General features: G+C 57.6%; 1 protein-coding gene across 1 annotated transcript in view; it reads right to left on the bottom strand.

Moving 5' to 3' along the window:
• Positions 1-25,068, bottom strand: part of SHISAL1 (shisa like 1) — a 139,415-nt gene extending 114,347 nt beyond the window's left edge. Inside the window, exon 1 of the mRNA XM_044940789.2 lies at positions 24,964-25,068. The gene's annotated coding sequence lies outside the window, so the exon portion shown is untranslated. The remainder of the gene's footprint in view (positions 1-24,963) is intronic.
• Between the last annotated feature and the right edge of the window lie 1,086 nt (positions 25,069-26,154).

Below are 26,154 nucleotides of genomic sequence, written 5' to 3'. Positions count from 1 at the left end.
ACAGCCCAGATGTTCTCTGCTTCCAAACAACACTGCTTCTGGGGTGGCCTGGGAGGGGAGGGGGGCAGGGCGTTAATGGCACAGCCCCATCTTAAGAGCTGGCGAGTGGATTGACTCTGTACTCTTTAAGCTGAAACCTGGCTGGTGCTCAAAGTTGCAAAATAAAAATTATTCTCAGCAAATCGGGTGCGTGCTTCACTCATCCAGTCAAAGCCAATCATGCCAGGAGAAAGCGGACCCAAATGTCGGCTCCAAACAACTTTCTCTCCTTCTGTGCCCAGGGTCACACAGGGCCCTGCAAGGAACGCGGCCAGAGAGCCTTGGGAGTAAAAAGAGCAGCTGCTGGTCTGGGAACGAGGGAAGGCTTAACTCCGGAACCCCAGCCTGCACTGGGAACTGGAGGCAGCAGCTGGATGGCTGGGTCGACCCCATCCTTACTTTTCAGGCCTCATTTTTCCTCTTCTGTGAAACGGGACCATCACTCACCTCACGGGACTATAGATCAGGAAGGCAGAAGAAGGCTCCAGGAGTCCAGCACAGAGCAGGTGTGCAGGAAAGAGAGACCTGACCCTCAAAGCTGATGCGACTGAAGGAGCCATGGACAAGAAGCCGCTTGCTCGAGGCGCATGTGGGACCCTGAGTCCTCCTGTGCCCTCGGACCCATTCACTGCTGAACTCAGGGGTACAAGCCAGGGACCTCTGAACCTTGTAAATACTCGGGGATCAAAGGGGTCCCAGCATCGCACAGGCCCTGAGGAGAGCCTCTGGGCCCTTTTAGTAAACATCTGGCCTGGTGACAGCATGGGCTTGGGGGTGCTCTGCTCTGCAGAGAAAAGGAGTTGGCATCGGGAGCGGGAGCACAGTAATCTGTATGTCCCAGACGCCAGGAGTAGATCCAGCTCTGGGGGGAGGGCCACACTGCTCCCCAGGGTCAGAGGCCCCCTCAGGGACTAAAAGGGCCTCTGGCTTCCTGATCCCAAGCAAGCAAGAGCAACTCTCCCTGGTCCCCACACCTAGGGAGCTGTGTGGCCTTGGGCAAGTATCGCAACCCATCTGATGCTCAGGGTCCTCAGCAGTGGCATAGAATCAATGCCATGGGTTCTGCATAGAATAGGGAGAGGATTCCAGGAGGTGATGTGTATGAACTGCTCCAAACAGGGCCTGGCGCCCGCAAACCTGTTGCTGCTGTTATTATTGTGGTTGTCATTGTTGGCATCATTGTGATTTCCTGGCAGAGTGTAGGGAGGAGGTGTGGCAGGGGGCAAGGACTCAGAGGAGGGGGGCTTTGGGACAGAGGATCCAGCTGCCAGGTGGCCCTGGGTGCCACTCCTCAAGCCTCTTGGACAGGTGAGCAGGGGCCCAGAATGATTTCAGTGCAGGAGAAACACAGGGACGGCTGGGCTGCAGGGGACACGTGGCTCTTATCCACCCACTCGGTCCCCCCGGGGGCTCCTGGGCCAGGCAGGGAGGGACGCCAGAGTGGGCAGCACAGAGACAGACAGCTGTGACATCCTGCACCCACGTGGTGGGTAGTTAGAGCCGCTGGATCACCTGAGGGACTGTGAAAAATGGTGGTGAGCTCCCCTCACCAGAGGTGTGCAAGTCTCGGTGCTGGAGGCAGGGCTGGGACTCCCAGGTCAGGAATCCCCCGCTCCTGAGAGGCCAGGCTGGTGGTTGGCACCAAGGATGAGCCCATAGGCATCCCGAGAACAGTGGCCCCCTTCCTGCAGGGGGAAGGCGTTTGCTCCTGGTTGTGGAGCCCCGGGCAGGGTGCTGGCATGGAGGGACACCAGGTAGGATTACCGTCACACACGCCCGAGGGCCAGTGTGGACGGCTCAGAGCTCACAGCCGGGGAGCTCTCTCTCCATTGCGGGGGCTGGGAGTGGGGAGTGGCGGACGCTCTCTCAGCCGCATTAAGTCTTGTTCCCCGGATCTCAATTATCGTTTCTAGACCACAGGGTGGCTTTATGGAGTGGAAAAAATCCATTAAGGTTTTTTAAAGCAAAGCTCAAGACATAATCACCTCATTGTCAGGGGCCCTAGTGGCAACAGTCCTGCTCCTTCCCTCCCCCATCGGCCCACCGTCTGGCTCAGGTGGGGGCGGTGGGGGGTGCGGGGACGTGGCGGTGAGGCCAGCCCACACTCCACATGGTGACTTCCCAGCTGCACTTTCCCCAGCTTTGGGCAGACTATGGGCTGCCCCTCCCACAGTCGGGTCTGGTCGCTCCTGGCTCATCCATCCCCCTTTACATAGTAACCTTTAAAAAAAGTCCAAGCCTAACCTTATTCTTCTGCCTACAGTCTCCAGTGGCTCCCACTGCCCTCCCAATACTGTCTGGACCTTCCTTGATGTGGATCAGATACGCCCTGGCCAGGGTCTGCCTGTGGTCTGTTGTAGCCACGCATTCTGGGAAACAAACTCACTCAGAAGGACGATGCAGATAGCAGAGTGCAGTTTATTACATGCGCGGGCCCAAGGCAGAGTCTCCTCTTAGCCAAGGACCCCGACCAGTTTTTGTGAAAAACTTCTGTATCCTAAGTGTACGTGCCCAAACCCGCCTCCCCACATTCCCTGAAACTAGTCTGAATAAAGGAAAAGAAAGATACAATCAAAGTTAATCCATGATTCATATGCCTTAAGCCTAGGTAGTTAACAGTGGACAATTATCAATAGGCCTGTGGTCATACCCCAATAAGCATAATAGAATGTATGATTCTATTCGGTTACACAGATAATTAGGGTATTCTTTTAGGCAACGGAGAGTCTAGGTACGAGCCCTGTGGCTCTTCCATGGGGGGTAGGGGTGGGTCTGGTTTTCCAATTGGTAAGTCGTTTCCATAGATACTGGGCATATAGCTCAGAGTCCACAGTCCGGCCCAAGCTGGAGTCCTGCTTTCAAGAGGGAGCCTGTTCTGTCTGTTTCCTCCTTCACCACAGCCCTCACCGGGGCAGCCTTCCCTAACCTTAGCCTTGGGTTGCTGTTCCCAGCAGGCCACCTAACCTCCCGGAACTCCAGGGCTCTTTTCTGTAAACACTATAAAGTAACAGCTGCCCAGAGGGGGTTGCTGAGAAAATTATCAAACACCACAGAGGGAGAGTCTGGTTCGGTTCCAGGTACCAGCTAGACACCGGCGACGGTTCACACACCTCCTGCTGCCCCCCACCCTCAACCCCCAATACTCCTGCAGCTCAGCCCAGCGGTGCCGTGGTCGTTGTGTCTCCTTCCCGGCCTGCCTGGCTTACAAGGTTTCGTTCAGGGTGTGCCCTTTTCCAGGAAGTCCTCCCTGATTACCCAGAGTTAGCCCTGGGCTTCCCCATCACAGAATGGACAGAGCTCATGACAGTGAACAGAGGAGGGGTCCCTCAAGGCCTAGAAGTGGGTCCCCAGCACTCAACACAGGCCTGCACACAGAAGGGTGTCCCTGGACGCTGGTTGGTCTGGAATGGCCTATGGAAGCTTCTGACTCAGCTCTGAACACATCCGAACCCTCCAGGTGCTGGTCCTCTCTCTCCTGCCTCAGGTCATGGCTCAGGCTCCTCCCCTCTCCCTGCTCTTTTGCCTGCAGATGTTCTCTCTGGGCTTCGGCTCAGTCGCTCAGTCGTGTCCGACTCTTTGAGACCCCATGGACTGCAGCACTCCAGGCCTCCCTGTCCATCGCCAACTCCCGGAGCTCACTCAAACTCATGTCCGTCAAGTTGGTGATGCCATCCAACCATCTCATCCTCTGTCATCCCCTTCTCCTCCTGCCTTCAATCTTTCCCAGCGTCAGGGTCTTTTCTAATGAGTCAGCTCTTCGCATCAGGTGGCCAAAGTATTGCAGTTTCAGCTTCAGAATCAGTCCTTCCAGTGAATAGTCAGGACTGATTTCCTTTAGGATGGACTGGTTGGATCTCCTTGCTGTCCAAGGGACTCTCAAGAGTGTTCTCCAACACCACAGTTCAAAAGCATCAATTCTTCGGCGCTCAGCTTTCTTTATGGTTCAACTCTCACATCCATACGTGACTACTGGAAAAACCATAGCTTTGACTGCATGGCCCTTTCTTGACAAAGTAATATCTCTGCTTTTTAATATGCTGTCTAGGTTTACAGATTGAAGCCGCCTCCTCCATGAAGCCCCCCTGGGCTTCCCCTGTGTTCAGAGTTACCCTTCCTTCTCTTTGCCCCCTGGCTCAGCCCAGAGCAAGAGTGCACACAGAGTAGCTGGTGGGGGTGTATTGTCCTGGAGGAAAGGAGCTGAAAGCTGGGACACCCCGCACAGCCCACCTGAGGACCCTCAGGGTGTTACTGGCAGACTCAGAGGCAAGGACTGGCTCAAGGTCACGCAGGGAGATACCAGGGAGCTGGGATCTGCCCTTGGCCCAGCCCACCCCGCCGGCTTCTCCCACCGCTCATCCTCCCAAACCGCTGCCCTCTCCAGGCTGGTGCGCTGGGCGCGGTGGGGCAGAGCAGCCCTGCGCCCGCCCTAGGGAGAGATAAAGAGCAGCTGCCTTGAATTAATGAGGAGGGAACCAGCTTCCCCGCTAATCGCCCTAATTCCAGTGTTTACAAACTGCCGGTTTCCCCGGGCTCCAGTCTGACTCGAAGGGAAGAGTGTTAAACCCCTGGTTTCCAGTAGGTTCCCTGTGGGGCGGCTTCTCTGCGGGGTTGGTGTGAAGTGGACTGTCCACCATGTGGACAGCCCGGGGGGAACCATCCGCGAGCTTCCAGAAACCTGGAGCCGGCAGAGAGCTGCGCTTGAGGATGAGCCAGGAGGTCAGAGTGGCTGGATCCCGGATGGGGATGGGGGTGGAGCTCTGGATTGGGTAGGGCTCCTGAGACGAAGAGAGGGTCCCGGGGGACATGGCACAGACCCAGGTGGCCTCGGTGTTTATCCCGAGTGCACTGGCACACCTCAGAGCTGCTCCGGAGAAGGGCCGTGACACCAACAGTGTTTTACAGAGAGTCTGTGGGCTTCCCTGGTGGCTCAGACAGTAAAGAATTTGCCTGCAATGCGGGAGACCTGGGATCAATTCCTGGGTCAGGAAGATCCCCTGGAGAAGGGAATGGCAATCCCCTTCAGTATTCTTGCCTGGAGAAGCCCCATGGACCAAGGAGCCTAGCGGGCTACAATCCATGGGGTCGCAAAGAGTTGGACACGACTGAGCAACCAATACTTTGACTTCACTAAATGGGCCGTGTGAGAAGCCCTGGGGGAGGGTCCACAGGGAGCTGACTAAGGAGGTGGGGACACTCCTGACTAAGGAAGCAGGGGAGAGGTGAGTGGCTGCAGAGAGCGACTTGGCCAGAGCAGCAGGCCCCTCGGGATCCGCCTTGAAGGTAGGGCTGGAGGACCCTTCATGGTTCGGATGCTGGGGGTCGAGGCTCCCGAGAAGTTGGGGGAGGGGCGATCAGGGAACAGCTGACATTTGTTCGGCGTGACACCTGCCAGGGGAGACCCCTCAGCTGAGCCTGCGGGGGATGCCGAGAAGGTCAGACGTCAGAACTGCACTCCTGGGAAAGGCCTGCCCACCTCCTGGATCTCAGAGCCCCCGGGACCCCTTCCAGCTGCCCGGCCATGGGGCAGCTGACGAGGGGTCTCACCCTAGCACTTCCCACGTAACTGGTGCTCAGCCAACCGTCCTCTCAGAATCTTGCCCTGGCCTTTTGGGGGGCTCAACATCCCCCCCATTTCTTAGATGAGGGCTCTGGGGACCAGCAGGACATGGGACCTGCCCAAGTGCCCGAGTTGTGAGTGTCGGTGACCCGCTTACGCCTCCCCGTCCTGTTTTCTGATCTAAGGGGTTGGGGTGCTCACCCCCACCCACCTTTGCCCCTAGCTCTGTGGCGGAGGTTAGCCAAAGCCCCCCAAAGGCCCAGACCCCGAGCCCTGCATCCTCCTCCCCTGTCTGTGTCCATGCCCCGCCTCAGCCAGCCCCCACCCTGGTTTTACCCCCACTGTACACAGAGGGTGCCCACCAGCACAAGGCCGCTCTGAGGTCTCCCTGAGCTCCAGACCCATTCTCCCAGCTGTCGACCCATCTCGACAGCAGCCTTGATGGCCAACGTGTGCATCCACACGTTGCATCCACAGAAACACCGGGATGGGGGGCCTGCCTACTGGGGGAGCCTCTTCCCCATCCTCTGGCCTCCTGAGCCAGACATCCCCTCGCGACATGCTCCGCAGAGAGAAGAGCTGCTTTCCTTATGTCTCACAGCCAGCAGGTGGCAAAGCCGGGTCTCAAAGCAGCATCCCGTCTGCCAGGCCAGGGGCCTCTCAGGACACCCTGGCGTGCTGGCTGGGTGTCTGCGTTCAGCCCACTCCTGTGCACCAGCAGGTAAGGGCTCTCCCCACCCTGGTCTTCCCGTCTGCCAAGGGACACGTGGTCTTTGTGTCCGTTTTCACACCTGCACGTGTGGGGATCCAAGGGTGGTGTGCATGCACAAGCGTGGTCTGTCATGGACCAAACACTTGCAGGATTGGGGTTTCTCATGGCTCCTCCGTCCCGGGGCTCAGACTCAGAGCAGACGGGACACGGCTGAATGGAGCTCCCTGCCGATGCCCCAGGAGTGTCTGAGTGGGTCTGGCCTTGTGCACCTGTGTGTGTGTTTGTGTGTTTTCTGCTTGTGGTGCCTGCTATTCTCAGGGCCACGGGGTGACCCCCTCATTTGTCTGGAGTCTGGGCCGGGCAGGGAGTAACGATGATGTAGCAATTCCTGGGGCCTGTGACGTCCTGGGGACAGGACCTCGGCTGGCCTGGGAGGGAAGCAGGCTGGGAGGAGGCCGGGGCAGGACCTCCTTCCAGCTTAGCTGAAGCCTATGTGACCTTGCTGTGACCTATGTGACCTGTCCTGTGACTGTGCAGAGTCGCACCTGGCTCCGTGCAGATGTTGGCATCCTGGCGCCAGAGGGTGGACTCCTTGGCCTGGGCATCACTGGGCTTCCTGGGTTCAGGCGGCTCCTGGCACTCAAGTCCTCCAGGCAGCCAAACTACTCTCAGCTTTGGGGGCGTGGGGGGCAGAGGCGAATGGGGACGGATCTCAGGTCTTGTGTACACGATGGCATTGAGTTTAATCCCAACTAAGCCTCACTTGCTCAGCAAAGGGGACGTCTCCAGCCAGTGCCACTCAGCTGGTCCACACGGAGAGCCCTCCCTGGCGAGAAACGTGGACGGAAAGCCGCAGGCTGCTGAGGGGGCGCAGACCCCACGCTCGCTGGTGAGCAACATGCCCTGAGGGCTCCAAGGGCAGGCATGTGTGTGCACAGTGGATGTGTGTGGTGCGTGTGCATGACACATGGGGGAGTGTGTGTATGGCGGGCCTGGGGAGGCAGACGGTTGGGGCTTCCCTCCCAGGCCAGCCGCGGTCCTGTCCCCAGGGGAGGGGAGGGGGCTAACAGCGCCCAGGAGTCGCTACATCATCGTTGTTACCTGCCCGGCCCAGACTCCAGACAAATGAGGGTGTCACTCAGTGGACCTGACAACAGCAGATGTGTTCTCATCACAGGGAGGCTGACGCAGGAGGTGCACGTTGAAAGGTGAGTAGGAGTTGCCTGGAGGAACTAGGGAAGGAAAAGTGTAGACAAGGCACGAGGGGCACCGCAGGACGTCTGGACATGCCAAGGGGAGAGGGCGTGGGGGAAGCAGGTCAGACAGGCCCTCGCAGGAGGGTGGGCTTTAGCCCTGGGGGTGACAGAAGCCAGGGAAGGGTTTCCAGCAGGACAGAAGGACCTGAGTCCATCTGGGTCTTGGGGAGTTCCATCCAGCCCGGTCAGGAGGCCTGGATCCCGGCAGGTGGCTGGTGTTTTCATCAGAGAGCTCCACCAGCCTTTCCAAGAAGGACAGAGAGAGATGGAGACAGGCGGGAGAGATCCAGAGGATGTTCAGAAAGCGGCTGGGAAAAAAATGCAGGCCCACTTGTCCCGGTCTCCTGCCTGCAACACCAGGAAGGGCCAGTGTGGTTCCAAGAAAGCCAGCCTCTCTCCTACAAGGCATTTGAAAGTGTTCCTCCCAGAGAGCAGGACTGAAAAGGGAGGAATTCAAACACAGTCAATCCCTCCCTTTGCTGGGATTAGCTGCCAGGAGTGTAATGATTTTCATTAATACCATCAGCTTTCCTCAAACTTGATTATAATTACTCTCCTTCCCCTCCGAGGAGTGATGCTGAGTGGAATGTACATTAATCAAATCAACTGATCACATCCAAATGCTGATGGCCTGAACTCGGGGCCCACAGCCAATGGGAGAGCCCAGGAGGGGCTGGCCGGGCACTCTCTCTCCCTGGGGCGGAACATCCATATGGATGGTGGAATTAATGAATGCTAATGTGGCCATGATGAGCTGCCTCCCTGCAGCCACGGGCCTCCCGTTCTCAGGCTCTGTTCTCATTTATCACCTGCGGGGCCCGGCACAACAGCTCCTGGTAGCAGAAAGAGTTTGTGTTTTCAGATGAGCAAGAGCTGTGGCTCAGAGAAGTCAAGTGACTTCCTGAAGGTCACACAGCATGTTGAAAGTCAGTTTTAAACCAGAGTCTAGAGATCCTTAGCCCCCCTTCTTCTTCCTTTATAGCCTGATTGTTCCCTGGGGCTTCCCAGGCGGCAGTAGTGGTAAAGAACCCGTCTGCCAGTGCAGGAGACGTAAGAGACCTGGGTTCGATCCCTGGGTTGGGAAGATCCCCTGGAGGAGGGTGTGGCAACCCACTCTAGTATTCTGGCCTGGAGAAGCCCAGAGGAGCTTGGCAGGCTGCAGTCCACGAGGTCGCAGATAGTCAGACACGACTGAGCAACTGAACCCACACATACAGTACCCAGCCGGCATCCCCCTGGCCCAGCTCCTCTGGAGCTGCCAGAGAGCGGGTGAACTACGCACGTCTGAGAGGTGCCTGGGTGACAGAGGACTAGCTTCCCGATTAAGCCAGGGAGAGAAGCAATGCCTTAATATTTACTTTAGAGGAAAGAAACAGAAACATCGTAAATTCACTTGGCAGGAAAAATAGCCAAGACACTCTGTTAGGGCAGCACGCTGGGCCCTGGGACGCTGCCCTCCCCACCCAGGGCTGCTCAAGCAGGAAGTGTGCAGGGCAGGGCCTCCCCTGGCTGGCCCCTGGCAGGGACTCCTCACTTTCACTGCAAGGGGCTTGGGTTCGATCCCTGGTCAGGGACCTGGGATCCTGCATGGCAAAATACTTAAAAAAAAAAAAAAAAAACAAAGAAACTGTGCAGGGATAAGGATGACCGCCTTATGGGGGAAGGGACCCGTAGTTGGCCCCCCTGAGGGCTGGATGGCATAGACTGGAGAGACCAGAGGAGAGTCAACCTCAGCCAGAGGGGAGAGGAAGTCTGGATCTCCCCGGCAGAGAACTGGTCAGAGGGTAATAGACAGGGGACCCACTGAGGACGAGGGGTGACCTTCTGGTCTCTCCTCTCTTGTTGACTGGACTTGCTGGTGACCATGACCTCTGACACCAAGCCCCCAACCCAGGGCCAGAGTCTTGGGACCGGTTCTGTGTGGGTGCTGAGCAATGAGAGGAAAGAAAGGCAGGAGAGAGCCGTGGGTTCACTCAGAGCCCTGGAGATCGCTTAACCAGAACAGGTTAGCAACTGGGTTAAGGACCGCACAGCCTCCGCGGGAGATCGAGCTGGCGTTCTGGAAGAACCTTCAGCAAAGTAACCTCCGAACACAGGACAAAACTACAGAAGAGACGGAAGTGAGAAAGGCCGATGGGCACCTGATGGGCAGCTTCATGAGCGTCTGAGAGCAGCTCCTGGGAGAGGGCAGGGATGAGGACTGGAAAGCGGAGTTTAAGAAATAATGATGAAAGGGGTGCCCCCCGCGAGCCGCAGCAAGACCCACATTTCCAGGTCAAATGTGCCGATGAGAGCAGAGCGGGTGGAAAAGTACCCACACCTGGTGCAATTCAGAATGGCAGCAAGAAGAGAAAAAACCCTGCAAGGGCCCTCTGGGAGAAAACAGCCCAGCCTGGGGGGTGAGAGCCAGCCCCAGGTCAGAGTTCTCCACATCAACCAGAAAAGCGGGAGGACAGCAGAGTCAGAGCCGCAGTCTGGAAGGCAGAGGTTTTGAACAGAGCCCTGTGCCAGCTGAACCGTCCGCAGGATGAGGGCGGACCAGAGACTTCTGTGGATGAGGAGCAGGCCTTTGGGGCCGCCATGCCCGGCTCGCACACCTGAGGCGGGGATGTGCGTGCACGCATGTCCAGGCGAGCAGGCAGTGTGGACCCCGGCTGGGGCTGCCCAGGCTGCAGGAGCTGCAGAGAAGCTGAGCAGGGCACCAGGTCCTCGTGGTGCTCGGCGCCTGGCAGGCTCTCCTCCCAGGGGTGCATTTTCAAGAGTCAGAATCACACCTGCAAGTCTGCAGTTCCAATCACGCTTCACGGCTCCTTGGGGGATAGCATTTACATTGTGCTAACTTCATAAACCTTCTTTATTAATTCCCGACTCTAGGCTTGGTCCACTGACAAAGCACAGATGGACGGTTCCTGTTTGTTCTATCCTCCCCGGCCAGCAGAGTGGCCGCTGGAGAGGGTGGGGGCCAGACAGGAAACGCTGGACACAGGAGAAAAGTGAGGGGCGGCAAAGAACTGCCCGGGGTCATTGGGTAGAGAGCATCTCGGGGGGGAATCCAAGAATGGACTTGCAGGGGGCACTGGGCAGGGGGCACTTGAAGCTAGGAGTGGGTGGCAAGAAGGAGCCAGCAGGGGAACCCGCTTTCTGCCAGGAAGCAGCAGGTGCAGGGCTAGAATTGAGGAACTGCGAGCGGCCAGTGATGCTGGGCTAGGGGGTCACGGAGGGTGGGGAGAGAGACATGGAGGGGGAGAGACCCCAGAGCCAGGTCACATCGCTCGAGTCTGGGCTTGTCTGTAGGCGCAGCTGTGCGGGTTGGGAGCTTTAAGCAGGAGAGAATCCTGACCCAACAAGCTCCCCAGCTGCTGGCTGGATGGAGATGAAACAGACGAGGAGGCTGGAGTCCGGAAGCGATGAGGGGTGCAGGATAGAGTCTGCAGTCCACGTGGTCAATCCCAGAATCAATGGAGCCGGTTCTGAGAGGCAAACCACCCCCCTATTGGAGGTGGAGAGGCAGGAGCGGGGAGCGTGGGCGAAGGAGGCTGCAATTCCGAGCAGGAGCCACAGCAAATATTGTGTGAAGTCGATAAGAAAGAGGTGGAAGTGTATTATTTAAAGTTATAAAGGGAAACGGAGAACAGCCGTTGGCTCATGGGAGAGGGTCTGCTCGGGGCGGGGGATGAGAGTGGAGGCGGCTTTTACTCTTCCTTCTACACGTTCCCATAAGGTCTGCATATGCATTAGCCATGATCATGGGCATATGTAACTTTTTTAATTAAAAAGGTGGGGGGTGGCGGGGAGAAATGAAGACGGGGCGGGCCCTGCTTCCAGAGTGAGAGGCCAATGTAACGTCAGGGGAGGAGACGGGAGTCAGGCGGGAGGCTGTGCCGAGAAGCGTGATGGGGGGCCAGGGAGCCCCCCTGGAGGTGGCACTGAGGCTGAGCCTGAAGATGGAGTAAGGGGGTGGGCAGCCCTGGGTGGGGGGCTTTCCTGATAGCTCAGCTGGTAAAGAATCTGCCTGCAATGTAGGAGACCTGGGTTCGATTCCTGGCTTGGGAAGATCCCCTGGAGCAGGGATAGGCTACCCACTCCAGTATTCTGGCCTGGAGAATCCCATGGACTGTATAGGTCATGGGGTTGCAGAGAGTCAAACGCGACTTTCACTTTCACTTTTTCATCTGCGGCGGGAGGGGTGGACAATCAGGGGAAAGGGACAGAGGGAAGAGTACCCTTCCCCAGCAAGGGCGAGCACCGAGGCCTGACGGGACCAGGGACGTGGTGGTCCAGCGGGAAGCAGGTGTGAGGCCATGGAGGCTGTGGGCAGGCCAGTGAAGTGGTTGCGCCCGGGGCTGCAACTTCTCCCTGGGCTTTCTGACGGCGATGAGTTACGGTCATCATTCAGAATAACATCCCAAGAACAGCTCACACCACTGGTGGACACTGGGTGGGTGCCACGCCCCGAGAGGAGCATTCCAGATGGACTATTTCATTCACTCCCCACCAAAAAAAAAAAAGCCCTGCATTATTTCACCCATTTTACAGATGAGAAAACTGAGGCTCAGAGAGGTGACTTAGCGCACCCAGAGTTGGAGAGCTGGTAAACAGCAGAGCTGGGATTTGAACCCAGGGAGCCCAAGTGCCAGTTCTCCACTACCACGCTGTGCTGGGGACAGGCCCATCCCCTGTGGCTCCCTAAAGACAGCACAGGCAGCAGGTGAAGGCCGAGAGGCAAGTTCTGCTCCTGCAACGAGGCCCTCTGATCCTGGACCATGCATCTGGGACCTCCCCCAGCATCTGAAATTCAATTCGATTATAAATTCATTAAAAAATCATCAGAACCCAGAAGGCTTCTGGCTGCAGGAAGGCGGCATCAGGGAGCGAGGCAGAAATCGAGTCTATCGGCCCCTGTGGGGCTGCCTGCAGCTCTTTGAGGAAATGGTTCCGAAGTGCTCACTGAGGCAGAATGGCTCCAGCTTATCGTGAAATAATAGATGCTAAACACTGGGTTCTTAGGACGGCCTGGGGGCGCCCCTGGCCAAGCAAGGGCAGTCAGGCACCCGTAGCCTGAAGAGGGCGAGGCTTCCACCCTTCCAAGAGCAGAAAACCAAATATTTGCTGTCTCCACACGCAAACACCACGCAGGGCGCGCCTTGGGTGGAAATCGCACAGGACAGAGTCCACGACCCGCATCTGAGCCCCCTCCGCCTCTGCTGTGTGATCTTTGGCAAAGTAACTCTGTCTGCCCCAGCCTCAACTCCTCAAATGGGATGACGTAGCCTGCTTCCCAGGGCTCTCAGGCCTCGCCTACTGGGGAATCCTGGCCCCGCAGGTGAGCTGAGACCAGCCCACCCCCGGGTCTCTGCCCCTGTGGCTCCCTCTCCCAGGGACGCTTACGTGGACTTCCCCGGCCCCCTCCAGCAGGACTCAGCAAGGGTGCTCCTGGCCTCCCATCCCGTGAGGACATTGCCCTCCCCTGGTCTCCATGCACATCTGGCCAGGCCCTGTGGCCGTGGGGACCCGGGAGGGCCAAGCCCCCACACCCGGCAGCCCTAACCTAGAAGTGGGAGAAAGTGTGGAGGTCACACAGGGAGGGTCAGTCCCTGCTGCTGGCTGTGCCTTGAGGAAGGAGTGGGGTTTTAACAGAGGCCAAGGCGGAGGGAACAGCCTGGCAAAGCGGAGAGGTGTCTGATTATACAGAGAACTCCAGAGCCAGGTTATAGCCTGGCATGACTGGCAGCTTGGGATGATAACGCATGAGCAGGGCTACAGACTTAAACCTTGGAGTAGTGGGGCCCGGAAGGAATCCCGCGGTGGTGCATCCTCTGAAGAGCTCACTCACAGTCAGATGGGAGTAAGCGGGGAGATGGGGGGGCCTCCGGGGTCTGCTCCTTTGGGGTCCAGCTCCCGCCTGGGACTGTCACCCCAATCATCTGGGACTCGGTGCCAGTCACCCACAGGTCCTCAGCCCAGGAACAGCACTCTGCCCCAGTTGCTGGTCCATGCTGCCGGGTGGGTCTGTAGGCTCGGAAGTGTCGGGAGCAAAAATTTCCAGCCCAAGATGTGTCTCTTTGGCAAGAGGATTAATTGGGGCTGATTGTTTTTAAGATACAGAAGGCTCAAGGAAGATTTTCTTTTGACCTCCTCTCAGCTGCCTAAAGAATTTAGAGAAAGGGCCAGTTCCCAGAATAGAGCTTCCCCAGCGCCGTCTTCAAAGAACCCCAGACAGATGTGGTGGGGACACACCAGGGCGGGGCTTAGACATCAGAGTCCACCGGGTCCCATTGTCTCTGCAAGGCCCTCAGACATTTGTTTTCCAAACATTTGCTTTTCCATCTTCATGTGAACTGCCTTCCTCCCCTTTGAAGTCCCAAACCACTACCGCCAACATTCTTTTTTGTCTTTAGCTGCGGATGGCATTTAAGGTAAGAGTTTCAACCATTTGGGAAAGGGTGGGTCTCTCCCATGTACTGTGTGCCTGAGAGCTCGGTCATTTCAGTCGTGTCTAACTCTTTGCAACCCTGTGGACTATAGCCCGCTGGGCTCCTCTCTCCATGGGATTCTCCAGGCAAGACTATTGGAGTGGGTTGCCATGCCCTCCTCCAGGAGATCTTCCCAATGCAGGGATCGAACCAGTGTCTCCTTCATTTCAGATGGATTCTTTACCACTGAGCCACTGGTGAAAACCCTCTCCCATGTATACATGTTATTAAACTGTTTGATTTTCTCCTGTTGATCTGTCTCATGTTGGTTTAATTCTTAGACCAGCCAGAAGTGAAGAAGAAGTGAAGTCACTCAGTTGTGTCCGACTCTTTGCAACCCCATGGACTGTAGCCTACAACGCTCCTCCATCCATGGATTTTCCAGGCAAGAGTACTGGAGTGGGTTGACATTTCCTTCTCCAGAGGATCTTCCCAACCCAAACCTGGGTCTCCCACATTGTAGGCAGACACTTTACCATCTGAGCCACCAGGGAAGTCCTAGACCAGCCAGAAGAACCTAGAAAGGTAGAGGGAAACTTCTTCCTTCCCAACAGAAGCAAGGCAGGCTTGAATCCTAGCCCCTCCCTGGCATTTATGGGTTCCAGGGTCTTGGCAAGCTGCTTGGCTGCTAAGTGTCTGTTTCCTCAGCTTCTGATGGATGCAATGACATTAGTTGACTGAGGAGAGAGCAAGTGTGAACGAGCCCAGGTAGGGGCTCTGGGGGGTGGGCACTGAGGGTCCAGAGTGGAGAACACCAGGTGCAAAGGCTCAGCGCCATGGTTTTGTCTCGCCGTAGGGTGGCAGACCTTGCCAGGGCTGGAGCTGCTGGGCAGGACAGGTCAGAAGGGGTTGGGCTGTATGAAGGGGCTGGGGAGGGTCATGGGAAGCTGATCAGCTGGAGAGCAAATGACCAAAGGTCCCTTCCAGAGAGAAGATGCTGGCTGAAATGCGGGGGTTGGGCTGGAGGGGCTCTGAGTCTTAAACTTGGCAGTGGAGGCCAAAGGCACCAAGGAAACGCATAATGTCTCAGAATGATGGCCGTCACAGCACGTCTTTCAGGCACTTGCTGAGAACCAGGGTCTGCACACGAAGTCAAGTGTGGTAGCTTTACCACATTACAGCTGAGACACAGAGAGGTTAAGTAGCTCACACAGGGCCACACAGCCCAGGTGGTACACATTCACGTGCATCTTCCCAACCACCAGCCATCCATCCAGGAGAACCCGCTGGGCCATCAGACACCAGCGCAAAGCGTATCTTAGCCCCAGAGCCACCCTAGGCTCCACAGATCACTGTTAGCAACTGTCATGAGATTTGCCTTTTGATACTGTCCATGGGGTTCTCCAGGCAAGAATCCCTTGGGCTGCAAGGAAGTCAAACCAGTCAATCCTAAAGGAAATCAACCCCGAGTACTCATTGGAAGGACTGATGCTGAAGCTAAAGCTCCAATACTTTGGCCACCTGATGTGAAGAGCCGACTCATTGGAAAAGACCCTGATGCTGGGAAAGATTGAACGCGGGAGGAGAAAGGGGTGACAGAGGATAAAATGGTTAGATAGCATCACTGACTCAATAGGCATGAAAGTCTGAAAATGAAAGTGAAAGTGAAGTCATGTGCGACTCTTTGCGACTCGTGGGACTGTAGCCCATGAGTCTGAGCAAATTCTGGGAGACAGTGAAGGACAGAGGAGCCTAGCGAGCTGCAGTCCATGAGGTCACAGTCGGACGGTACTGAGCGACTGAACGTCAACAACATGATATTTGCACAGCACTTCCTTTACCGCTTGCCACGCATCTTCACCTGTGTCAGCTCGTGAGGCCCATACCATAGCCCTGTACAGCCATGTCAGTTCTGGTTTTCAGGTGTCAGGAGACTGGCCCCAGCTCACACAGTGAGCAAGGGTTACATCCGGGCCTCCCTCCTGGCCAGGCTGGCGGACCCTACCTGGCAACAGCGTGGCCCCTCTTCACGGTCATCACAGTTCACTGAGCCTCTGCTATGCAGAGGACCCTCCTGCTACCTTTTCCTCCCCCGCGGTCATCCGTCCCAGCCACTCCAGGGCACGGGCATTCTGGGCCTGGCTTTACAGATGATGCTCAGAGGGGTGGAGTCCCTTGCCCAGGGCCCCACAGCTCGCAAGTGGGGACGTTGGCTTGATGGAGTCTGGCTGCAAAGTGTGAACTCTCGCCTCTTCACCCCGCCGAGCCGGGGCCCGTAAATCGACCAATACCTGGGCTGGCGCCTTTGCAGCTGCCCCTGCCTCCCCCTCAGCACTGCCCACCCTGTTTCTTGATTCTGGATGGCAGGGCCTGGGGAAGTGTGTCTTAAAAGGGCAGAGAGTCTCCCACGGAAGCAGCCAGATGACATCCACGCTCTTGTCGAGAGCAGGACTGCATTAGCGAGGAGGCCTGAGGAGCCCTGATTGTCTTCTAGCCTTTCGTCATTTATGAGCCACTTTCTCTGCAGATTGCAGCGGAAGCTAACTGGCAGGCAGGTGCGGGAATCTGGGAGGAGCTGAGCATCCCATCAGGTGACTCATCTTCGAGAGATCACACGGCTCAGGAGCTGCGTTTAGAGGACAGTTTGGCTCTTGGACGCGGACCTCCCAGTGCCTGCGGCAAGATGGAGGCTGTGGCTGGAAGGGATTTCTGGGACATTCCTAACCGGGAAGCAAGCAGGGTTCAACCTGGGGGTTGTTGGCCTGGTCTAGAGGACTATGGGTGTTCACCCCAAGAGGGACATTTGCAGTTCAGTACAGGCTGGGATGCATTGGGACAGCAGGACTCCTGGTTTTTCACAACACAATGTAACCCAAATGGATCCCACGGCCCCACGTGGCCCAGTCTCCGTGCAGAATCACGTGCGTGCTAAGTTGCTTCAGTCGTGTCCGACTCTTTGCGACCCCAGGGACTGTAGCCCACCAGGCTCCTCTGTCCATGGGGATTCTCCAGGCAACAATACTGGAGTGGGTTGCCATGCCCTCCTCCAGGGGATCTTCCAGACCCAGGGATCTAACTGGTGTCTCTTAAACGTCTCCTGCATTGGCAGGCAGGCTCTGTACCACCTGCGAAGCCCAGTGAAGACTCACATTCTGCCCCAAATCCCCTTTCTTTGGCCACCCTTGCAGCCCTTCTGTGTCTGCTCCCACCTGGGCCCCCAGTTCACTGTCTGCTTCCTGCCTCAGCCTGTCTCACAGTTTTCTCTCCACCTGCCCGTGATCAGAATCCTCTAGAACACGGGAAAGCACAGGAATGTCTGGTGGTCAAGTTCTTCCCTCTTTATCTTTCTCAACTTACTTTCCCAGTCCCGTAGCTCGAGACTCAGAAGCAGCTGGTTCCTCTAGACCCTCACCTGGAAGCTGAGAGGCGGAGCAGGTGAGTGGAGACAGACGGCCTTCTCTCTAGCTGGGAGGACGAGGTGGAAGTTTCCCCACATCACAGCAGCATGGCTGTGTTGAGGCAGTAATGCTCCATCTGCCACTGTCCCCTCCTCAAGGACTTCTATCTCATGGCAGAGAAAGACAGGCATCCTCCAAGGGGGCCACTGTCCCCAGTGCCTTCCTGGAAGCCCGCACAGGTCCAGTGGGGAAGAGGGAGGAAGTCAGGATGGCTTCATGGAGGAGGTGATGTTTGGATTGGGACTAGATATTTACCAAGAAGACAAGTGCCTTTGGCACAAAGGGAACAGCATGGGCACAAACTGGTGGTGCCAGGTGCCAACGGGTGGCAGGGGGACAGTGCAGTGGCATTTAGTGGCAGCCTAAATGCCACCCTAGGAGGGGAGAGGAGGGCGCAGTGATCCTGGCAGAGGGAACAGCATGTGCAAAGACCTTGGAGTGGGAAGGGCCTGGGGCACTTGGGTCCCTGGGGACCCGTGTGCCAGCGGGGCCTGCCACTCCAGCTGACATCCCCACGGGATGGGCAGAGCGGGCTGCTTCTGTTTCACAGCTAAAGATGTGATGGCTTGGCCCAAGCCCCTGTGGTCAGGGGATCTGGCGGGGTCCATGCCCACAGGGCCTGCCAATCTCATGTCTCTGAGCTCCCTCGCAGCCCCCAGCACCTCAGGAGAGCTGTCCGTCCGGTGGCACAGGGCCTGGGCTCACCCAGCCCTGGACCGCCCTGCGCGCTCAGCAAATGCTAGGCAGCCTCTCGTGCAAGCTCTGCTCCGGGCCTGCCACCTGTCGAGAGACCTGGACAGGCTCTTCCCAGGCTCTGGGCCTCCTCTGCCACGTGGGGATGACCAAATGGAACATTCTGGGAGCAAGCGCCCGGGCGGGGCCTGACCCGTGCTGTGACCACACCTGCTGGAGGAGTCATGCATGAGGATCCTCGTCAGCCAGCCTGCTTCCAACACTCCTCTGTGCAGACGTTCAAGCCCCGCCTCTGTTACACACTGCCTTTGACTTTGGCCATGTCCCCTGGCCCTTTGGAGCCTAGACTGTCGCCTGGAGCGACAAGATCTCAAAAGTGCCTGATGGGAGGATGGGACTTGGGAGAGGCTGAGGCTGCCGGACCCTGCTGAGGCCTCAGGGACCCAGACGTACAGGTTCCAGGCACTAAGCACCCCCTGCCAAGCTGATCGGTCTAGTGTGAATGAAGACAGGACCCCTGGCCTCTGTAAGGAGGGCGGCAGGAGAAAAGAATCAACTCAATTCACTGGCTTTTGATTTTGAGACAAAGAGAAAATACCCAACGCGTGCTAGAAAACGTTTAATATATTTGAATTGCTAATTGGAGAAGGAAATGGCAACCCACTCTGCTAAAGAGGACACTTTACCTTCATTTCAGGTCACTCCAGGCTGAGAGAAGGAAGGACTAAAAGGGGGAGGGAAACACAGGATCTGGAGAGAGAAAAAGATGAGGGGGACTCGGGACTGACCCACGCAGGGGCGGAGCGGGGAGGCCACGGGCCCCCAGGTGCCCCAGAGACCCCAGGGAGCCTGGTGTGGGCCCCCCAGGCTGGCGACCCTGAGAATCCAGCCCTATACCCGGGTGGCTTGGTGGGAGCCGGCCCAAAGCAGGCTAAGGTGTGCTCCTTGGGAGGACGGGAGGCAGAGGAAAGCAGGGCCTGAGCCCACTGGGCCCCTCCTCAGGCTGCGAGGCCAGGATTTGGGATTGGAGGAAGGGAGGACCAGGAGCCTCCAGGTCCAGGTCTGGGTGGGTTTCTAGAGCCGATGGGCCTGCCGGGGGTAGGGGGCCGGGGGGAGCTGGCTATCTGTGTCCCCCCTGTGAGCAGGAGTCTCCAGAGGTGGGGCCCCCCTCCCACGTTCCCCTTCCATCTCTGCAATCAGAAGAAGCCCTAGAAAAGATTTCATATGCAAACCTGCCCAAAGACGACTCAAAGCTACAAGGCTACAGGCCCGCCACACCCCCGCCCACCCCCCGCCCTCCAGGTTGCCCTGAGTACGGGGCAAGGTCACTCAGGATTAGACGAGGTCTGCTAAAAGGTGGACCTGGGAAGACCGCCAGCACTTCCTGGGGAGCCTGCAGGTGCCCGGCGCTGTGCTAGGAGCTTCAAACAAACTAACTCGTGCCATCTCCCAAGGAACCCATTTGCAGGCTGGGAAACTGAGGCTCGCAGCAGTGACGCCCTCTCCGGGGTCTCGCGACTGACAAGTGGCAGGGCTGGTGTCTGAGCTCTGATCTCTGGCTCCAGAAACCCCAGGTAAAGTGCCCTGGGCACACAGGAGGCTCCCAGTGACCGACCGCCCTTTCTGAAGCAGAACAAGGAGGAGGGTGGAGGCAACGAAACATGCTCTTGCCACCTTCTCGCGGGGGATTGACAGTTAATTACTGTTTTCCCTAAACTGGCTTCTGTATTACTCCTCCTATGTGTTCAATCATGCATTTTTTTAAAATGTGGACTCAAGTCTCTCTTCTGAGTTAGAGATGACGGTGAACTGGGCTGGGACTCCCTGGTGGGCAAGCGTGGGGTCCCCCTCACTTCCCAGGGGCCAAGAGGGCCTCTCAGGACCACACCTCCACTGTTTGCCCCTGTAGGAGGATCAGGGGGGCCCTTCTCTGTAGGTGACATCTGTGGTCACTGGGTCTCTATTTCCCTCCAGAGTCTCAGCCATAGGCCAGAGATGACCAACCTCCCCACCAATGCTCCCTAGGACCCTTTGGTCCCCCCATCCCGGTGCACCCCCCACCCCCAGACACCCCTCCTCTAGGCACATTTTCACAGCCATCTTCTCCCTTGATTCTCCCTGCCCTCCTGGAAGATTGGCCCAAGCAAGAATCATCAGCCCATTTTACAGATGGATAAATGGAAGCTCTCGGCACCAAAGAATCGATGCTTTCAAATTGTGGTGCTGGAGAAGACTCTAGAGAGTCTCTTGGACAGCAAGGAGATCAAACCAGTCAGTCCTAAAGAAAACCAACGCTGAATATTCATTGGAAGGGTTGATGCTGAAACTGAAGCTGCAGTACTTTGGCCACTTGTTGAAAAGAGCTGACTCATTGGAAAAGACCCTGATGCTGGGAAAGATTGAAGGTAGGAGAAGGGGACGACAGAGGATGAGATGGTTTGATGGCATCACCGACTCGATGGACATGAGTTTGAGCAGGCTCTGAGAGATGGTGAAGGACAAGGAAGCCTGATATGCTGCAGTCCATGGGGTCACAAAGAGTTGGAAACAGCTTAGTGACTGAACAACAACAACAACTTCGAGTGTGCCCAGGCAACACAGCTACGGCACCAGAACTACCCTTAAATCTGGGCCCTGTGCCTCCTGGTCCACTCTGCCCGGGAGGGGAGGGAAGAGATGCCTCAAACAGACACCTCTTGTCTAAGATGCATTTCCTTCAGTGTTCTCTCGCTGCCCAGGGTCTGGAAATCTTCAGGCGAGAAGGATGCATTTAACTTGGAAATTAAACTCTCTCCCCTTGGGTGTTTCAAACTGCCAGTATTCAAATACCTTCATAGCCTCAGGGCACTGGGATTGTGTATTCTATCTTTTGCAAATGAATGTGAACTGAAGTGTCTGTGAGTGACCTTTAAGCCAGGGTCCTCCTCACTCCACCTGCCTTCCTGCCTGGCTGCTGGGTAATCCTCTGGAGCCCCCGAGTCCCCCGGCTCTGCCACCGTGGATGACTAAAGAGCAGGACAATTATAATCCAAGTAATGAGATCAGAGGTTCCCGGTTACTACTTAGAGCCGGTGCCAAGGAGCTTAAGCAAGTTCTCAGGAAGGATCTCAGAAGCAGCAGACTTGCCTCTGAAGGGGCCCTGGGGCAGCACCCTCTTCGGAGTCTAGGCCTGGGGGTGCTCAGAAGCAGCTGCAGGGTCAGCTGGACTCTGCCTCCTGCTCTCCTGGCCCTCAGGCCTGGGCCCGGGCAGTACCCCTCCCTGGATGCCCTCTGCCCCCAACTCTGCCTGCCAAGATCCCTTCACGGGATCTCCTCCTCTTGTGAACACTTTGCTGTCCCCTCAGTGACAAGTGACTCATAAATGCTCCCTGTCTCTGCTCCATTCCTCTCTCTGGACAACCCCCCTGGCTAGAAGCAATGCTTTTAACCTGGGTGTTGATTTCCAGACTTGACCCTGAACTTGACCTTGTCTCAGTGATATTTGCATCATCAGGGACTTGCAGTCCAGGGAGAATCAATCACGGTCTGACCTCAGGGAGCACCCAGGCGGTGTGTGAATAAAGCAGACAGAGGATGGAAGGTGCATGTGGATGCTGGAAATGGGGCCCCTCATCCCCCATCGCTACCCCCCTCCACCTTGGGACTTTGCAGTGCCTGGGTGAAGAGTAGGTGGAGTCCATGCCCTCACCCTACCGACCCGGGGGCTTTGGAGATGAATGATGGCCAAATGCTATGAGCGGAGAACTTCCCCAAGTTGAGGTGGTTTGGCCTACTGCTTTTTCACCACAACCCAGGGGAGACCAGGCCCCAGACTGAGAACGTGGAGCAGATGCAAAATGATTACAGACTGGAGCCAAGTCCAGCCCAGCCAGACCCAGCCAGACCCAGCCAAGCCCCAGACCCAGCCAAGTCCAGTCCAGCCAGACCCAGCCCAGGCCAGCCAAGCCCCAGACCCAGAGCAAGAAAAACACATTTGGTTGCTGTAAGCCACTGAGATTTGGGGACTCTTTGTTACAGAGCATCATCGCAGTTGGAGCTGACCAATACAGCAGAGATGTGCCTGTGTCTGGAATGGGGAAAACACCAAGACTGATGCAACCCTGAGGGGCAGCTTTAGTCGGGATGAAATGATGAAGGACACCCCTCAGGCAGATTTTACCCTTGGCATAGAAGCTGGAGGGAGGACGAACAGAGGCGGGCACCAACCAGGAGCTCGGTCCCTGGGTGTGTGAGCCGAAGTCTGGCACCAGCGGCCAACAAGCTTGTCAGTGTGGCCAGCAGGCACTTCGGGTTGTAGCAGAAGTATCTCTGCTTCAGGCCTGCCTCCCTCTCTGTGTTAAAGTACACACACAGTTGCACTGTTTACTGAATTGTGTCTTTTTCCAAAGTTTTATTCTTTGCAGTAAAGCCGAGTGGTTGGATGTGTAAGACAGTGTCTGTGAGGCACGCGGCCCCAGAGTGGCATTTGGTCACTGACACAGGCGGTCGCTGTCACTGAAGCAGGAACATGCTTGGTTTCAGGCCTTCGCTATGACAGTCCCTATGACCTTGTCGTGGGTCTGCAGACAGCCACCACCTCCTGTGCCCCAAGCCTCCCAGGCATCACAGAGGCGGCTCTGGGGGACAGGCCGACTTCAGAGGTTCTGGAGGACAGAGGCTGGGCTTCCAATACACACACGATGTGCCTGCTAAGTTGCTTCAGTCGTGTCCAACTCTGCGACTCTATGGACTGCAGACCACCAAGCTCTTCTGTCTGTGGGATTCTCCCAGGCGAGAATACTGGAGTGGGTTGCCATTTCCTTCTCTAGGGGATCTTCCCAACCCAGGGATCAAACTTGCATCTTTTATGTCTCCTGCATTGGGAGGCGGACTCTTCACATCTAGCACCACCGAGACCGAAGCCAAATGAGCCAGAACTCGGAACTGAGGTGCGGTTCCCACGTGAGGTTCTCGCCTTAACCGCTGACTCCAGGGCCTCGCATGTTTCTGCAGCTGCGCCCACCCCTCTGGAAGGTGGACCCAAGTGCCCGGGAGCCGGAACCCTGCCGGGCTGGGCAGCACCGGGTGATGAGGGGACAAAGGGGCACTCATGGGAGCTGGCACCGTGGCCCTAGCCAGACTGGGCTGGTGTGAGTGTCAAGCCAGAGTGGCAGTGCCTTTGTGCATGCAGGTGCTCGTGTGTGTGACTGACAAGCACGGATGCACACCTACTGCATGTAGGCTCTGCGCTGGCGAGTGCTGGCCCTCGGGGCACAGGGTCTAATGCAGAAGAAATGATCCTGGTGTCAGAGCCTTACCCCTCCCCTGAAGGCTGCCCCAGGCTCTGGGTCACACTTCCGGCCTCAGAGCTCTGCGACTCCTCCAACAGGCCCCCAGCATAGGCAGCGTCTCCCCCTTCCATAGGGGAGAAGACGAAGGCTTAGGGGGCCGAGCTTTGCCAAGGTTCATACCGATAGGGAGCAGCAGCATCAGCAAGCCCAAGTCAGAGTCCCAGCCCAGTGGTGACAAGATCCAATTGCTGGTCCCAGTGATTCAGGCCGCACGGGAGGACTGGGAGTCGTACAGAGGCTGGGGGAGACGTGATGGGTTTACTGGGTAGGTGAGAGGGCAACGGCCCCTAAGCAGGGCCAGGATGAGGGGCCCGAGCTTCTGGGAGGCGGCTCTGAGGGACCATGCAGGTGGGAAGGACTGTAAGCAGATGGGCGCAGACTCTGACCATTGAGGGTCCTCGGGTATTTGCAGGAAGGTTGTGCTCAGTCCGAGACCCGGAGGCCACCCAGAGGTTCTCCACTGATCAGCACAGAGCACCTCCCTCTGCAGGCGGCCTGACCCTCCTTCCTGTAGCCACACGCCTGGGCCACTTGCCCAACAGCCCCCCGGGCTCCAACTGAGCCAGCGCGGCTGCAGGAGTTGGCCGTGACAGGAGCCAGCTCACTCTCAGGCCACGAAAAATCATCGTGATGAACCCCACTCCCCAAGTGAGTCCCCGCAGCGTGCCCAGGAAAGGGCCTGGCTCGTCCCCCAGACCCCCATCACCTGCCTTCCTCTGATGGGCAGGATGGACAAGACGGTCAGCATGACACCCCCACCCCAGTCCGTCTCCCAGCTGTCCCCATCCCAGTCCTGTTAGGAGGTCGCGTTAGCACCGATCGCCTCGCTTTTAGGTGAATATCCTGCCCAGCAATTAGGCACAGAAACCCATCTAAGCAGAAAGGCATGTTTGCCAGCCCCTCCGAGCAGCAATCAGGACCTATCCGGTCCAGCTTAAGGCCCAAAGCAGCGTCTTCTACTGAAAGGTCTCTTTCTGTAAACCGTGAAGAATTACACAGAATCAGGGATGCCCCAGGGAAGCGTGTGTCCCTGGGACGTCTCCCCATCCTCCTAAAGAACCCTCCCCGGTGTTTTCAAAAGGCCGGCTGCCCGCTTCCCATCAGCAGCAGGACTGCGGTCCTCTGTCCTTGCGCCCATCCCACCTGGGGCAGGAAGGGGAGCCTTTCTTCTCCGAAGCTTCCAGTCCTGTTGGCAACCCTGCGCGGCACCTGCCTTCAAAACTTTTCAGCCTGTGCTTCTGCAAACCCATTAACCTGCAGCCGGCTTCTAATTAAACCCCCAGGACTCTGACATTTCCTCGCTGACGGGGTGCGTTCAGAGATGCAAAGGGCAGGCTGCTGCCCACCCGGCTGGGGGTGTGGAAGGGGAAGGGAAGCTGACGCTGTGTCAGGGGTCTGGGGAGCTGAGGGCGGACACAGAGCCTCCCGCCCAACCCCTGCCAAATCCCCTTTACTCTCCCAGCCGCAGCTCACCTCCTCCTGGGCCTGAGAAGATGTCCCCTTACCTGTGCGGAGACTCGTCACTCTGTAGCAAGTGGAGGGTACCTCTGGGTGTCCTGGGCGCCTGCCTCCAGCCCCTTCCTGGGGAGCAGCCCCGGGCCCCACTCCCTGGCGCACGTCCCAGGTTGGGGCATGTGTCGTGTGCAGGCGGGGCGCGGGAGGTGCCTCCAGGAGCCGGGCTGGAATATTCCTGGCTGCCACCTGCCACCGGCCCGTCCTGGGGGGCCAGCTGCCAGAGCGGAGATGCTCCGGCCGGGCCGGGCCCACCGTCATCTGCCAGGAGCGCCAGGCGTCAGCTTTCGCTCACCAGGCGCCCGCCGGCTGCTCCCAGGCTGAGGCGAGTGGTTTATTTTTAGAGCCCGGCCCTTCCCCAGACGCCAGGATCCCAGCTGAGATTTCCAGCGGCTCAAACTAGCCTGTTCTGGGCTGCGTTGTGGCTGCCTGGGAAGGTTCTGGAAGAGAGAGACGGAGGCTTTCAAGGATGCGGTCCTCAGTGTTCTCATCTGAGAAAGGCAGGGCTGGACTGGAGTCCCTGAAACCCTCGGGCGAGGATGATGTCTCCGACTCAGGGGCCGGGCTGGGATTCGGCTTCCCTCTCGGGGCTCCCTCGGTTTCTCCTTCCGGAAGATGCGAGGAGAGCGGGCACTCCTGTCCGGAGCAGGGCCGGGACCAGAGAATGGGCTGGAATGAGGGGCAGCCATGACTCGCTCTGCACGTCTCCCCAGCAGCACTGAGGTCACAGGAGGGTGGGGACCTGTCGTCTTCACCGTCATAACCCCACGTGTCTGCTCCAGAGTTGGTGCACATAGTAGGTGCTCAGGAAACACATAGTGAGGAAGGGAACCCAGGCCCACGCCCCGACAGCACCGCTAGGCTCCTAAACACCTGCAGGGTCTCGGGAGTCAGTGCGCTCGGTAGGCGTGCAGCCCCAAGCCTAGTCGGGCAAGGAGCCGGGCCAGGAGCCGGCCTCGGTCCCCTGCCCGGAGGTGGCAGTGCCCGGCTCCCTGGGGGCGGGGTGGGTAGCTCAGGCCTAGGTCACTCCCCATCCCACCTGCAACCCTGGATCACTCCCCTTGGCCAGGCTGGCGGGGGCCTCACGCACTGCCCCTCACCAAGCACCGTAAACCTCATCCCCTTCACAACCCAGAACCCCCACCCCGGGTGTTGTAGGACCCAGCGTGGGGCCGCACTGCCTT

The sequence above is a fragment of the Bubalus bubalis genome, chromosome 4, assembly GCF_019923935.1.
Source record: "Bubalus bubalis isolate 160015118507 breed Murrah chromosome 4, NDDB_SH_1, whole genome shotgun sequence".
Classification (NCBI taxonomy): Eukaryota; Metazoa; Chordata; class Mammalia; order Artiodactyla; family Bovidae; genus Bubalus; species Bubalus bubalis.
Note: the sequence above shows the minus strand (reverse complement) of the source record. Positions and strands in the feature narration are given on the sequence as shown.